General features: G+C 46.2%; 1 long non-coding RNA gene across 1 annotated transcript in view; it reads right to left on the reverse strand.

Moving 5' to 3' along the window:
- LOC142274110 (uncharacterized) overlaps window positions 1–14,505 on the reverse strand; it is a 31,300-nt gene extending 16,795 nt beyond the window's left edge. The window contains exon 1 of the long non-coding RNA XR_012738465.1: window positions 14,440–14,505. This is a non-coding gene — a long non-coding RNA (uncharacterized LOC142274110). The remainder of the gene's footprint in view (window positions 1–14,439) is intronic.
- Between the last annotated feature and the right edge of the window lie 945 nt (window positions 14,506–15,450).

Below are 15,450 nucleotides of genomic sequence, written 5' to 3' on the forward strand. Positions count from 1 at the left end.
AAAGGACGCCCTGTCCAGCCCGCCCGTGCTACAGGCAGCCGACTTCACGCGGCCGTTTGTAGTACAGACCGACGCCAGTGACTTCGGCCTCGGTGCGGTGCTCAGCCAGGTGGACTCTGCGAGCCAAGAGCACCCAGTCTTGTACCTGAGCAGGAAGCTGTTACCAAGGGAAGTTGCCTATTCCACGATGGAGAAGGAGTGCCTGGCCATAGTGTGGGCCCTGCAGCGTCTGCAACCCTATCTATACGGGCGCCACTTCATCGTGGAGACGGACCACAATCCCCTCAGCTGGTTGCACACCGTCTCTGGGACGAATGGGCGATTGTTGCGATGGAGCCTTGCGCTCCAGCAATACAACTTCACCATTCGCCACAAAAGGGGCCGTGACCACGGTAACGCAGACGGGCTGTCCCGACAAGGAGAGGTCGCGGACGGGCGCACGGGGGAACACCGGAGTGTGCTGCCCCCTAGCGCCCTCAAAAGGGGGGAGGTGTGAGGTAAATCCGGAGATATGACGATAAATCATGATATTCAAGTATGTCAGGAAGCCCTCTCCTGGTGTCACCCCCCCTTTCCTTCACACAACTGGTTTAGCAACAAATCCCATGGCCATCTCCTGTGATATGGAGATGAGGTGGTGTGGGAACAATGGACACAGGATGACTCCCTGCCGTCACCCTGTAACAAGAGTTGTATCTCATTAGCAAGGCTATGGAACTAGCTAGACAGAACGACTCCAGTAAAAAATGGTTCATATCTCGCAAGCCATATTTCCGATAAATACGGCAACCATAAAAATGGTGTCTCCGCATGCGGACGATGCCGGCACACCCTTTTTATGGGAGCAGGACATTGGGAAATGCCCCAGGCGTGATATCAGCCAATAGGGAACTGGCAGACAGGTCATGAGTCCCCTCGTTCTGTAGCTAAATTCATAACTGTCACAATGAGAGCATTGGCGTCCGCCTACGACGCTCCCAGGCAAAGTTATGGCCCATATTCCATGTTGTGGATTGTCCATAACTCAAGCCAGGGGTGGAGCAGTGCTCCCTCTGAGGTCACTAAGGTAGGAGGGGACCTGGATTTGCCCAGGTTGATAACCCTACTTCGGCCATTTTCCAGGGTTCTTTTCGCTGGGGGCACGTGTAGGAAACATCTGTGGGAAGGATCCTAGAAACCTGGGTACAGCGCCCCCCTGTGGCCAGACGCAACAAGGTAACTGCTGGAACTGTGTATGCCTGTTTGTAACCCATGCTTTGATTGTAACTGTACTCTGACATATGTATATTCTGTAGATTCCCTATTGTATATATTGTAGTTTCTAGTGTGCTTTAGGCTGATTAAATTATATAATTAATCTTGGGCTGTTCTGTTATCTCGATCTTGAATCCCACGTCTGTGTGTTCGGCTAATAGTTACCGTGAAGCGGTTGGTGGCAGCGAGTTTGTGCCAAGGATTATTGTGGGGAGGCCAGTGAGATTCGGGGAGATTTTATATATTCCGCCCGCGGAGGTCGGGGGAATATATACCCTACTCTCACCGGGGACCCTTCAATAATCGGCATAAGTAGTATAGCGGCCTCCTTGCTTATTGTCGGGCAATTCCATAATTGGCCTGACTATAAGAGGGGCGCTAGAGAGCGCGTCACGTGCTCTGTCTGTCGGTCGGGAGGTATAAAGGAGGGGTGACCCCCACTTGTTACCCCCCGATTGTGACGTACTGGTAGCCAGCGCGGGGGATTTCTGAGTGACCCCCCCGGTGGTTCGTGACACACATACATACATAAACACACAAACACGTATGCATATATTTATTAAATTCAAATTGGCCCGATACAAAATGCAGACTTAGAGGGAACCACGAGCAGTTCTGGATGCATATTGCTAATCCCAGCCTAACTGTCTCTGTATCTACTACCTTACATAAAAGAGAGATTTAGAAAAAATATTTCTAAAGATCTTTCATCGTATCTTAATGAGGCCAGGGACTAGTCGCAAGGGTGTTAGTTCCCTTGGCTAGTCGGCCCCCTTGGCTTGTATGCACGCCCCTAACATGCTAATGAATGTGCAGCGTTAGAGGCATGGTTGATCTTAACACTCACTGTTGCCAATGCACCGGATGCTGGATTTCGGCTCAGTGCACGTGGACTTCCAGTCATGCGCACTATGAAGCCGGGTGAATGCGTTCCGGCTTCAAACTGGTGTAGCACGCACGACCAGAAGTCCGGGACGTAATGATCATGCGCACTAAGCCGAAAACCTTGGCTGCAGAGGTGAGCCCAACCATGCCTCTGACGCTGTGCATTCATTTGCCTATTAGCATGCCACTGTGCGTGTGCCAACATGCCAAGGGAACTAACACCCTTGCGACCAGTCCTCATTAGCATATTATAAAGAAGCTTTATAAATACTTTTTCTAAAGATGTCTTTATCTATGCTAGTATATACAAGGACGGTTAGGCAGGGATTAGCAATATACACCCAGAACTGCTCATGGCTCTGGGTGCATATTGCACTTGACGGGTTCCCTTTAACCCCTTCAGCCCCCGGGCACTTTCCGTTTTTGTTTTTTGCTCCCCTTCTTCCGAGAGGCGTAACTTTTTTATTTTTCTATCAATCTTGCCATATGAAGGCTTTTTTTTTGCGGGACGAGTTGTACGTTTAAATGAAACCATAAGCTTTACCATATAGTGTACTGGAAAACGGCAAAAAAAATTCCAAGTGCGAAAAAATTGCAAAAAAAAGTGTGATCGTACAATAGTTTTTGGGATATTTTATTCACTGTGTTCACTATATGGTAAAACTTATGTATCTATGTGATGCCTCAGGTCAGTGCGAGTTTGTAGACACCAAACATGTATAGGTTTACTTGTATCTAAGGGGTTAAAAAAAGGCGCACGTTTTGCGCCATTTTCCAAAACCCGTAGCGTTCTCATTTTTCGGGATCTGAGGCTCAGTGATGGCTTATTTTTTGCGTTTCGACCTGACGTTTTTAACGGTACCATTTTTACGCAGATGCTACGTTTTGATCGCCTGTTATTGCATTTTGCGCAAAATTTGCGGCAACCAAAAAACGTAATTTTGGCATTTGGAATTTTTTTGCCGCTACGCCGATAACTGATCATATTCATTTATTTTTTTATTTTGATAGATCGGGCATTTCTGAACCCGGCGATACCAAATGTGTGTATTTTTTATTATTTTTAACCCTTTAATTTTCAATGGGGTGAAAGGGGGGGTGATTTGAACTTTTAGGGTTTTTTTTTTAAACTTTTTTTTTTTACTTTTTTTTTATTTTACTAGTTCCCCTAGGGGGCTATAGCGATCAGCAATCCAATCGCTCTGCACTATCTGCAGATCTCAGCTACAGAGCTGAGAACTGCAGATTTGCTGCTTCACTTTCAATGCCGGCTGTATTCCGGCATTGAGAGGAAGTGAGTCATGTTAGCTACAGGCGTCATCACATGACCCTGTGCTACCATGGCAACCACCGAAAGTCACGTGATCATGTCACGTGACTTCCGGTGGGGGCGGGGTAAGTGACTGTCATGGCGGCGCCCATATACATATCGCTGCCAGATTTTGGCAGCGAAATGTAAGGGGTTAATGGCCGCGGGTGGAAGCGATTCCACCCGCGGCTAGCAGGCACACGTCAGCTGTTGATAACAGCTGATATGTGCGCGGATCGCCGCTGCCTGCCGGCAGCAGGGGGCGGGCCTTGCCGGCACACGATCCATGACGTACCCAGTACGTCATGGGTCGTTAAGGGGTTAAAGGAGTTTAAGGCCTTGACAATTTTTGTAAAGCCTGTTTGAGTGGTGTTCACATGACAGAAAATATAATTTGCTTGCTTGCAGACACGCAGCTCAAGTTGACGAGCAGCATCCTGACAGTGTATATATTACACACTGTTGTGACTCAGTGTGCTACAGTGCTTGCTAAAAATCTGCCATGACCTGAAAAAACCCTTTAAGGGTCTGTGAGCACTAGGTAGATGAGATTCTTAAGCAAAATACGCACCCCCTCGGGCAGAATTCCGCACCTGCGGCAAAAAAACCCGCACCCAAAATCCGCATGCAGTTTTACCGCGTTTCTTAACCATTTATCAATGGCAAAAGCTCACCTGCGGAAAAGTAGTGACATGCTGCTTCTTTTTACTGCAGAAATTCTGCAGCAAAACCTGTAGGGAAAAAAAAACGCAGTGTGCGCACAGTATTTTGGAGTTCTCAGATTTTGCTGGGGAAGGACTGCATGAACTTTATGAATAAAAAACGCACGTTTTCTTCAGCAAAAAACGCGGCAAATTTGTGGCAAAAAAACACAGTGTGCATACAGGGCCTAATACAAAAATTCTGACCCCATAAAGCATTTTTTTAAGCAGCAGATCCCTGTTTACAAGGGGCAATGAGCGTGCAACAGTCATGATTTAAAGGGGTTTCTTAGTGAAAACAAGAGATCACCTATCCATAAGATAGGTGATGAATTATTGACTAGCGGTGGTCTGACATTTGGGGGAAAAGGGAATTTTTATCTTAAACTGGACACTCTTCCCTGTCTTCAGCTGCTACATTTATTCTCTACGGGGCTGATGGGGGGGGGTGCCGTGTACTGCAGCCCCCATACGGGCTGAATGTAAAGTGGGTCAAACGTACAGGCTGTCGATCCGTGCAGGTCTCAGACCCCCACAATCAAATTATGCAGATATATGCAAATATTTGATCATTGCTTTTCACTGGACAACCCCTTTAACGACCTGTACGAACGATTAATTCAGTCCACAAATGAGACAAAGCATTTCCAACCCAGTTAAAATATTAGAGAGCGGGACCCATGAGATGATCTTCTAGGGAGCGATCCTCCTTTATTCCCCATAGTAGGGATCTGGTGTGACTGTCTGGCTTGTAATAATGTCTTGGAAGGTAATAGAGAAAATGGATAAGACAAGTGCGTCTTCTGCAGATTGTGACCCCCGAAATCAATGCAAGGTGGTGGCGCCCGTCTGATTATACCATTCGTGGTGTTATCAGATCCCAGGTAAGGGGACCCCACCTCTACGACCATTTACATTCTGCAAATTGTAGTGATAGAAGCGGATTGGGAACATTTTTATGTAGGTCAAATGAATATCATTACGGCGCTGGTACGATTGCATGGAGCGTTCCCTCAGAGGTGCAAGTCAAGAGGATTTCCCAACAAATTTCACTCCTGGATGAAAATATACCGGCTATGTTTTTTTCTATGGGGGATACCGCTGTATAAAAAAACAGAATATAGTTAAAGGGATTTTCCAGTGGGAATAACTTTTTTTTTTTTGAGACGACAACACATCTAGGCATGACAGCAGACACAGGTGCGACACCCGAAATAAAATAGTGCAGGTATGTGTAGACTCCGCGCTATTGCAGGTGCTGCCTCCGACTATGGTCAGGAGCGGTCACGTCACAACATTACCCAGAACATAAACATCTTGATAAGTCCTCGCAGATATCATTTTACAGTTTGCAATATGTTACATTGTAACAGGATAATATTTGACTTTTCCATATATGAAGCTTTTTCCTTTATACAGTGGGTAATGTGGATATGACTTGTGTTACAGGATGCCATTAGAGTTGACCAAGTCTGCAAACATTTCTTTTGGGTAAAATTCAAGTTGAGAGGGTGGGGGGGGGAATTGATGGGCATCAAACTGGGTGCAAAGTCTACAGGACAGGGGTTAAAATGAAATGTAAAACACTCGGCTCTGTCCATATCAATGATGCCGCCCAGTTTGTTGATCAGTCTTCCCCTTTCGGCCTCGTCTGATGCTGCCGTTGACCGTACCCCACACGATCACGTGAGGAGATACCAGTCACTGACGCACCTCAGAACCAATGCGACTGTGTGGGGTCTAGACTATACCGTATTTTTCGGACTATAAGACACACCCTGGTTTTAGAGGAGTAAAATAGGAAAATTAAATTTTAAGAAAAAATGTGGTCATGACACACTGTTATGGGGCGAGGATCTGCTGCTGATACTATTATGGGGGTAATGTCCCCAAATTCTCTACTAAGGTACCCCATCCTGGTAATGATCATCCTGCCTTGTATATGATCCCCATCCTTGTATATATGTCCCCCATCCTGATAAATACCCCCATCGGGCAGCACGGTGGCTCAGTGGTTAGCACTGCAGTCTTGCAGCGCTGGGGTCCTGGGTTCAAATCCCACCAAGGACACCATCTGTAAGGAGTTTGTATGTTCTCCCCGTGTATGCGTGGGTTTCCTCCGGGTTCTCCGGTTTCCTCCCACACTCCAAAAACATACAGATAGGGACCTTAGATTGTGAGCCCCAATGGGGATAGTATTGCCAATGTATGTAAAGCGCTGTGGAATTAATAGCGCTATATAAATGAATAAAATTATTATTATTATTATTATCCTGGTATATGGCCCGCATCCTGCGGCACACACAAAAACTAACATTTATACTCACCTTTTCTCAGTCCACGCAGCATCACTCGTCTTCCTGTCTGTGCCAGCAGCAGCGGCGCTGACCTGTGTGGAGCCGTGCGCACAGCGATGACGTCATCACTGTGCGCATCACTCTCCACACACATCAGTGGGCCGGCGGACAGGAGGTCATCGCGATGCTGCAGGGAACGGTGACCGATGAGTATACCAATTCTCACCCGCGCTGATGATGATACGCGGAGGGCAGTGAATACAGCCGCATATGTTCACTCGAGGCTGTAGAAGCCAAGGATGATCACGCGGGCCGGTTGTTTAGTATGTGTGCACCCCCTGCCCATCACCCCCCCCCCACCTATCAGCAACGGCTTCAGGGTTGAGAGATGATGGGCGTCGGAATGCATGCATATGAAATGAGGCTAATGAGCGGGCCCACGTGGTCACGGTATATGCTGCTACAGCCTGCTCCTGCTTCTGATGACCTGCTCTACCACCACCGAACCCACCTTCCCAGCAGCCATCGGACTAGAAGACGCACCCCCCCCCTTTCCCCCAAAATTTTGGGGGGGAAAAGTGCGTCTTATAGTCCGAAAAATATGGTACTCACCAGAAGAACGATGACCCGGAAGTGGCAGAATGGAAACGACTTATCAGAAGACCGGGCTGCATTGCAGAGATGGCTAAGGCCGAGGACAGTATGTGTACTCGGTGTTTTTCAGGTGGATTCTATCTGAAAGTCGGTTGAAAAAGCACTCAAACATTAAAAAATAATGGACATACGCACAGCAGTGTAAAAACAATTTGCTGTGCACGTATTGTAACACTTTAAATTTATTTTAAAGGGAACTTGTCAGGTCTCCTCTGCCCTCCAACCCAGCAGCATTCATATGTGCAAATTCCCTGCCGAACCGGCCCGTATAATGCTATTCACTAGTAAGAATGTTTAAAAAAACGACTTCTAAACCTCAATGTCCCTATGCTAATTAGGGCCTTGACTAGTCGATGAGGCGTTGTTCCCCCAGACTAGTCTGCCATCTCTATGTTATCACGCCCCTGTGGATCGGTGACACCGGCTCTGGGGAAACAACGCCCCTGCAACTAGTTAAGATCCTAATTAGCATAGGGAAAGTGAGGTTTATAAGTCTTTGTTTAAAAACAAAAGCATTCGTATGAGTGCAGAGCGTCATACAGGGATGTTATATGAGTGCAGAGCGTCATACAGGGATGTTATATGAGTGCAGAGCGTCATACAGGGATAGTTATATGAGTGCAGAGCGTCATACAGGGATGTTATACGAGTGCAGAGCGTCATACAGGGATGTTATATGAGTGCAGAGCGTCATACAGGGATGTTATATGAGTGCAGAGCGTCATACAGGGATGGTTATACGAGTGCAGAGCGTCATACAGGGATGTTATATGAGTGCAGAGCGTCATACAGGGATGTTATATGAGTGCAGAGCGTCATACAGAGATGGTTATATGAGTGCAGAGCGTCATACAGGGATGTTATATGAGTGCAGAGCGTCATACAGGGATGGTTATATGAGTGCAGAGCGTCATACAGGGATGTTATATGAGTGCAGAGCGTCATACAGGGATGTTATATGAGTGCAGAGCGTCATACAGGGATATTATATGAGTGCAGAGCGTCATACAGGGATGGTTATATGAGTGCAGAGCGTCATACAGGGATGGTTATATGAGTGCAGAGCGTCATACAGGGATGTTATACGAGTGCAGAGCGTCATACAGGGATGTTATACGAGTGCAGAGCGTCATACAGGGATGGTTATATGAGTGCAGAGCGTCATACAGGGATGTTATATGAGTGCAGAGCGTCATACAGGGATGTTATATGAGTGCAGAGCGTCATACAGGGATGGTTATATGAGTGCAGAGCGTCATACAGGGATGGTTATATGAGTGCAGAGTGTCATACAGGGATGGTTATATGAGTGCAGAGCGTCATACAGGGATGGTTATATGAGTGCAGAGTGTCATACAGGGATGGTTATATGAGTGCAGAGTGTCATACAGGGATGGTTATACGAGTGCAGAGCGTCATACAGGGATGTTATATGAGTGCAGAGCGTCATACAGGGATGGTTATATGAGTGCAGAGCGTCATACAGGGATGGTTATATGAGTGCAGAGCGTCATACAGGGATGGTTATATGAGTGCAGAGCGTCATACAGGGATGGTTATATGAGTGCAGAGCGTCATACAGGGATGTTATATGAGTGCAGAGCGTCATACAGGGATGTTATATGAGTGCAGAGCGTCATACAGGGATGTTATATGAGTGCAGAGCGTCATACAGGGATGGTTATATGAGTGCAGAGCGTCATACAGGGATGGTTATATGAGTGCAGAGCGTCATACAGGGATGGTTATATGAGTGCAGAGCGTCATACAGGGATGGTTATATGAGTGCAGAGCGTCATACAGGGATGTTATATGAGTGCAGAGCGTCATACAGGGATGTTATATGAGTGCAGAGCGTCATACAGGGATGTTATATGAGTGCAGAGCGTCATACAGGGATGTTATATGAGTGCAGAGCGTCATACAGGGATGGTTATATGAGTGCAGAGCGTCATACAGGGATGGTTATATGAGTGCAGAGCGTCATACAGGGATGTTATATGAGTGCAGAGCGTCATACAGGGATGGTTATATGAGTGCAGAGCGTCATACAGGGATGTTATATGAGTGCAGAGCGTCATACAGGGATGGTTATATGAGTGCAGAGCGTCATACAGGGATGTTATATGAGTGCAGAGCGTCATACAGGGATGTTATATGAGTGCAGAGCGTCATACAGGGATGGTTATATGAGTGCATAGCGTCATACAGGGATGGTTATATGAGTGCAGAGCGTCATACAGGGATGGTTATATGAGTGCAGAGCGTCATACAGGGATGTTATACGAGTGCAGAGCGTCATACAGGGATGTTATACGAGTGCAGAGCGTCATACAGGGATGGTTATATGAGTGCAGAGCGTCATACAGGGATGTTATATGAGTGCAGAGCGTCATACAGGGATGTTATATGAGTGCAGAGCGTCATACAGGGATGGTTATATGAGTGCAGAGCGTCATACAGGGATGGTTATATGAGTGCAGAGTGTCATACAGGGATGGTTATATGAGTGCAGAGCGTCATACAGGGATGGTTATATGAGTGCAGAGTGTCATACAGGGATGGTTATATGAGTGCAGAGTGTCATACAGGGATGGTTATACGAGTGCAGAGCGTCATACAGGGATGTTATATGAGTGCAGAGCGTCATACAGGGATGGTTATATGAGTGCAGAGCGTCATACAGGGATGTTATATGAGTGCAGAGCGTCATACAGGGATGGTTATATGAGTGCAGAGCGTCATACAGGGATGGTTATATGAGTGCAGAGCGTCATACAGGGATGGTTATATGAGTGCAGAGCGTCATACAGGGATGTTATATGAGTGCAGAGCGTCATACAGGGATGGTTATATGAGTGCAGAGTGTCATACAGGGATGGTTATACGAGTGCAGAGCGTCATACAGGGATGGTTATATGAGTGCAGAGCGTCATACAGGGATGTTATATGAGTGCAGAGCGTCATACAGGGATGGTTATATGAGTGCAGAGCGTCATACAGGGATGTTATATGAGTGCAGAGCGTCATACAGGGATGGTTATATGAGTGCAGAGCGTCATACAGGGATGTTATATGAGTGCAGAGCGTCATACAGGGATGGTTATATGAGAGCAGAGCGTCATACAGGGATGTTATATGAGTGCAGAGCGTCATACATGGATGGTTATACGAGTGCAGAGCGTCATACAGGGATGGTTATATGAGTGCAGAGCGTCATACAGGGATGTTATATGAGTGCAGAGCATCATACAGGGATGGTTATATGAGTGCAGAGCGTCATACAGGGATGTTATATGAGTGCAGAGCATCATACAGGGATGGTTATATGAGTGCAGAGCGTCATACAGGGATGGTTATATGAGTGCAGAGCGTCATACAGGGATGTTATATGAGTGCAGAGCGTCATACAGGGATGGTTATATGAGTGCAGAGCGTCATACAGGGATGGTTATATGAGTGCAGAGCGTCATACAGGGATGGTTATATGAGTGCAGAGTGTCATACAGGGATGGTTAGGCAGGGAATTTGGGCATGCAGGTATCAATGCTCCTGGGGTGGGGGCAGAGGGGACCCGACAGGTTCCCTTTAATCACTTCAAGATTCAAAACTTATGACGAATTAGAAGTGACGAGACTATTCTACAGGTGCAAAAAAAAAAAAAAAATAGGCAAAGATGACGCTTGAGGAAAACCCCTACTGCCAAGCTTTTTTCCTAAAAAGTCTTCTGCTTCAAAAACTATGCGGGCATGCCGGTGTCTATAAGACGCAGTGTGCACTTTAAGAGTTCACTGCCTTTTTTTCACTCATTCCCAACATTTATTAGATGCCGGTAATATCAAGGTTGGCCGGATGTCATTTGACGGAATTTGCAGAAATCAAAACACAATCTTCTAACTCGTTGGAATCCAATTTTTGGGGGCGATCCACAGCGGAATTGCTTAGTTTAGAATGGTTTGCTCGTCTCCGGTTGCTATGTATGTCAGCGTAGTTAGAGACATGGCCCTGCCAATCCACTAACAACTCGCTATATTGCAAAAGTTCAAGGCAAAGCTGCTCAGCCTACACACAACGGCAAGACAGCACAAAACCAGCAGCCCACACAACCGCACATCAGGTACATCAGGACGCCAGCATCTGCTCGCACCATATTCATGAGCATTAACTATTAACGGATCCAAACATACAAAAATGGTAGGAAATCATTGCAGAACTCCAAATAAAATCACTTCTGTCTTCATCCATGGTCTCGTTACACATTATTTCAGCCTAGATACATTAGGTGAGTTAAACGCTGCTCAGCCATAACCCTAAAACCACTTGCCAATTCATGTGTACGACACACAGCCCCATCCTCCGCAACCTGTGATGTTCTGATAGGGAGCAATTTAAAGGAATTCTGGCTCCAATCACTTCAGTCTCAAAAGGTGAGCGGGACCCGTAACACAAGATACCTGCCGGGACAGCGGTCAGCTGGTACCGTGCACCAATCGGAGCGCTTTACCGAAAACCGCAATTTGCCCATACTAAGCGGGCTAACTTTTGCTCCTCCAAAAATGAGCTTTGGGTCCCATGTCCTTGTAGCCTGTTCACAAGTTGAACTATTTTTGGTATATACTATCCACCAGGGACATCCCACAAGACATGCAGTTTTGGAAAAGCTCTAACCCAGTAAGGAAACCATAAGCAGTTGGCCGTTGCCAAAATCATCCAGAATCATTACATTCGTTAATTTTTTTATATGCCTTAAAGGCTGAGGCCACACGGGGATTAGTGTGATCCTCGCTTGACACTTGACTCAAGCTGGCAGCACAGCAGGAGCCGAGGGTCATGCGACTGTGGTCCAATCGTGTGATCGGACCATAGCTGCGGAGGGGGGCAGGCCGGCGCTGCGGAGGGGGAAGACCGGCGCTGCGGAGGGGGCAGGCCGGCGGTGCGGAGGGGAGGGAGGGATTTATCTCTGTCTCTCTTCCATTACCGGCTGCTGCAAGAATCGCACTGCTCTCGCGTACACCGGTGTAATGCAAGAGCAGTGCAATGTTTCTCTCGCCCCTTACACTTGAATGGGTGCAAGTGGAACAGGATCGCGTTCCACTTGCAGCGCGCTGCGACTGTTTTCTCGGTCCAATTAGGAGAGCGGGCACAGAGTAATATTGGTTCGAGTGGAATGTGATTTTTTTTATCGCATTCCACTTGCACCATTTTTCTCGACGTGTGTGCTAGGCCTAACACATCAACTTGAAGAACTGACCACTTGCTGCCGGACAGATCCAACACTATTATGAGAAAATGACTGTTATAAGTATTATAAGTATTAATGTCATTGCTAATCAGGGCAATCAAAAGTCAGAAACATGCTGCAGCATATGTCCAGTCTATCACCCCATGTATTTAAGCACAGAAGCAAGAGGAGTTTTAGAGGATAAAATAGAGGCTTTATTGAGTACAAAAATTAGCTAAAATCAATTCATATTCATAGAAAGTAGTAAATGTTCAAACATCAATTCATAGTCAGTAAGTGTTGCAATAGAACCATTAGGTATAACAGGACAGCAGTAAGAGGTGGATGGGCAGGCTTTAACCAACGCTGAAAATACATCATAATGTTACACTGCTAAGATCAGTCCTCCCATTTATCGAACCAGCCAAATGGCTATAGTATAAGTCCCAATGGGAGGGGGAGGAAGCGGTGAAGCATGTTACCATACCTAGCTATCAGCGTGGGTACAAGCAGGTGGTTAGGTAGAGGCCCCCAGGAACATCCGACGTACGTTTCGCAAATACGCTGGCATAATCTTGGATGATTATCCATGATTAAGCCAGCGTATTTGCGAAACGTACGTCGGATGTTCCTGGGGGCCTCTACCTAACCACCTGCTTGTACCCACGCTGATAGCTAGGTATGGTAACATGCTTCACCGCTTCCTCCCCCTCCCATTGGGACTTATACTATAGCCATTTGGCTGGTTCGATAAATGGGAGGACTGATCTTAGCAGTGTAACATTATGATGTATTTTCAGCGTTGGTTAAAGCCTGCCCATCCACCTCTTACTGCTGTCCTGTTATACCTAATGGTTCTATTGCAACACTTACTGACTATGAATTGATGTTTGAACATTTACTACTTTCTATGAATATGAATTGATTTTAGCTAATTTTTGTACTCAATAAAGCCTCTATTTTATCCTCTAAAACTCCTCTTGTTTCTGTGCTTAAATGTTTGATGGAGTAGGCAGTGGGCTTGTGCTTTTATTTAATCGCATGGCCACACTCATATTATAAAATGTGCCATAAGCTTTCTGTTTTGCTATCACCCCATGTATGCAGAAAATACACAGATTACTCCATTTCTTTTCTCCTCAGTCTCTAAGTCACAAGCTTGCACCAATGCAACTGCTATGTACTAAGCAGACATGTCCACAATTGCACCGCAATACTATGGAAACTCACAACTGTGGTTTTGTATATGGAGGCAAACCGAAAACATTCTATGAACCCGGATTTCCCATTCGAATGTTTGGCGTCTTTTCCTTCTGGAGCAGTCTCTAGTTCGGCTATTATGACATCCCCCCATGAAGCATTTCTTGTCCATACGTCTCCCTACACCAGCTGGATCTCTCTGACCTCTCTGGTCCTCAACTAGAATTCCCAGCATACTGGGAGTAGTTGTTCCAAAATAGCTAGAGAGCTACAAGTTGGTCTGTCTAACGTAACATATCACGTATGGACGAGATGAAAAAAACACGGTCTGGTCTCTTTAACTGCAGAAACCAAAACATTAAAGCTGGAGAATTATTGTGTCATTTTATCGTAAATGGGAAAAATAAATTGAAATATTAATGCCGTTGAGCGCCTTTGTTTTAATGCAGTGCGTATTACAGAGCTCTCTACTGTCTCCTGCAATATGCACCAAATCACTTGTGCTCTCGCTATCGATTCCCCCTCCTCTGCTTCTGTCCACAGCTGGCACTCTGCAGCAAGGCTCCCGGCACTAACAAGGCGAGCACGTCCTAACCTCCCAGCCCCTTCTAAATCAATAGTGAGATTCGCAGCACCGCTGTCAGCCTGTGCTAATGGCAGACAGGCTGGACTGCCTCCCTCATCCCGTCCCCAGGAGGCGCTGCGATTTATCAGACACCTTGGTGTGGGCTGGAAATGCTACTGACCCCAAAAATCTTCCCGCGGAGAATTCTCTGCCATTTATGTGGCTCAATTAGAAAGAATATCTCATTCCAGAAGAAGAAAAAAAAAAAAAAATCAGATCCCGCTTTAACCCATGAGAGGCCTGCAATGCATTAGATACAAAATCAGTTATAAATGACAATATGGAATATTTACCTTTACACTGGCCCGTGGCCGTGAGGGTCCGATAATCTCTTCTCCCAGCGATCTCTGGAAGTCTGCTACAAAAAGAAAGAAGAAGTGACAGGTTACAAAGGGGGGCACATATGCAAATAGCCATCATATACTTTTTTTGCAATATTTTTTGAACGAGCCTCGTGACTTATTTCACCTTCACGTACATGACAGATAAATGACATTTTTTTACACTGTCGGCTTGTGTGACATATTAGAGATCAGAGTGAGATGGCTACCAGAGGCGTCCCTCGGATTACCACGTAGAAAGGCTTTCTCCCCGGCTCCGTCACACCCTCTCTTGCTAGTGTGCTCTCTTACTACCAAGATATACTCAAATGGTTTCATATCATAACACGTTCTCCAGCAGTGTGAGGAATTGGGGGACGAAGGAAGAGGGGGATAAAAAAGAAAAAAAAGAAGAATTGCCGTGTCACAGGCGGCAGGTGAGGATCCTGCACCTTACACCTCTATACAACAAGGTGCAAGGACAAGTCACAATATAGAGGCAGGATTCATTAGCTGGGGGCTGTTGCTTTATTTCCCCCCACTGCAGAAAATGAGCCGGGCACTTTAAAAGATGCCAATCCTGGAAGAAAACGATTCCACATCAACCTGGATGGTAAAAGGTCAGTAAATCCCTCTGTGACCGAATATCAGATGATGCACAGGAAAAGAAAAAAACTGTGCAGAAAGCTCAGCAATAGAACGATACGGAGGCACTCACAATATACCAACCCCCATATTATATAGTGTGATACATAGCATGGTCTCAGCAGTTACCTAGTATCAGGAGCACCTAGGCTTTCTATGAATGGGGCTGCTTACGGGACCGTCATGTGCACTGCATCTATTAGGCTAGGTTCACATTTCCGTTGTTTTATATCCATCAGCGACGGATCAGTCGTTTTTTTAGATTGTCAACTGACACAACGGATGTGTTTTTCAAACTGATCTGTCGCGTCCGTTACATCCGCTGTGCGTCCGTTTTTT

This window comes from Anomaloglossus baeobatrachus, unplaced genomic scaffold (genome assembly GCF_048569485.1).
Source record: "Anomaloglossus baeobatrachus isolate aAnoBae1 unplaced genomic scaffold, aAnoBae1.hap1 Scaffold_3695, whole genome shotgun sequence".
NCBI classification, from domain to species: domain Eukaryota; kingdom Metazoa; phylum Chordata; class Amphibia; order Anura; family Aromobatidae; genus Anomaloglossus; species Anomaloglossus baeobatrachus.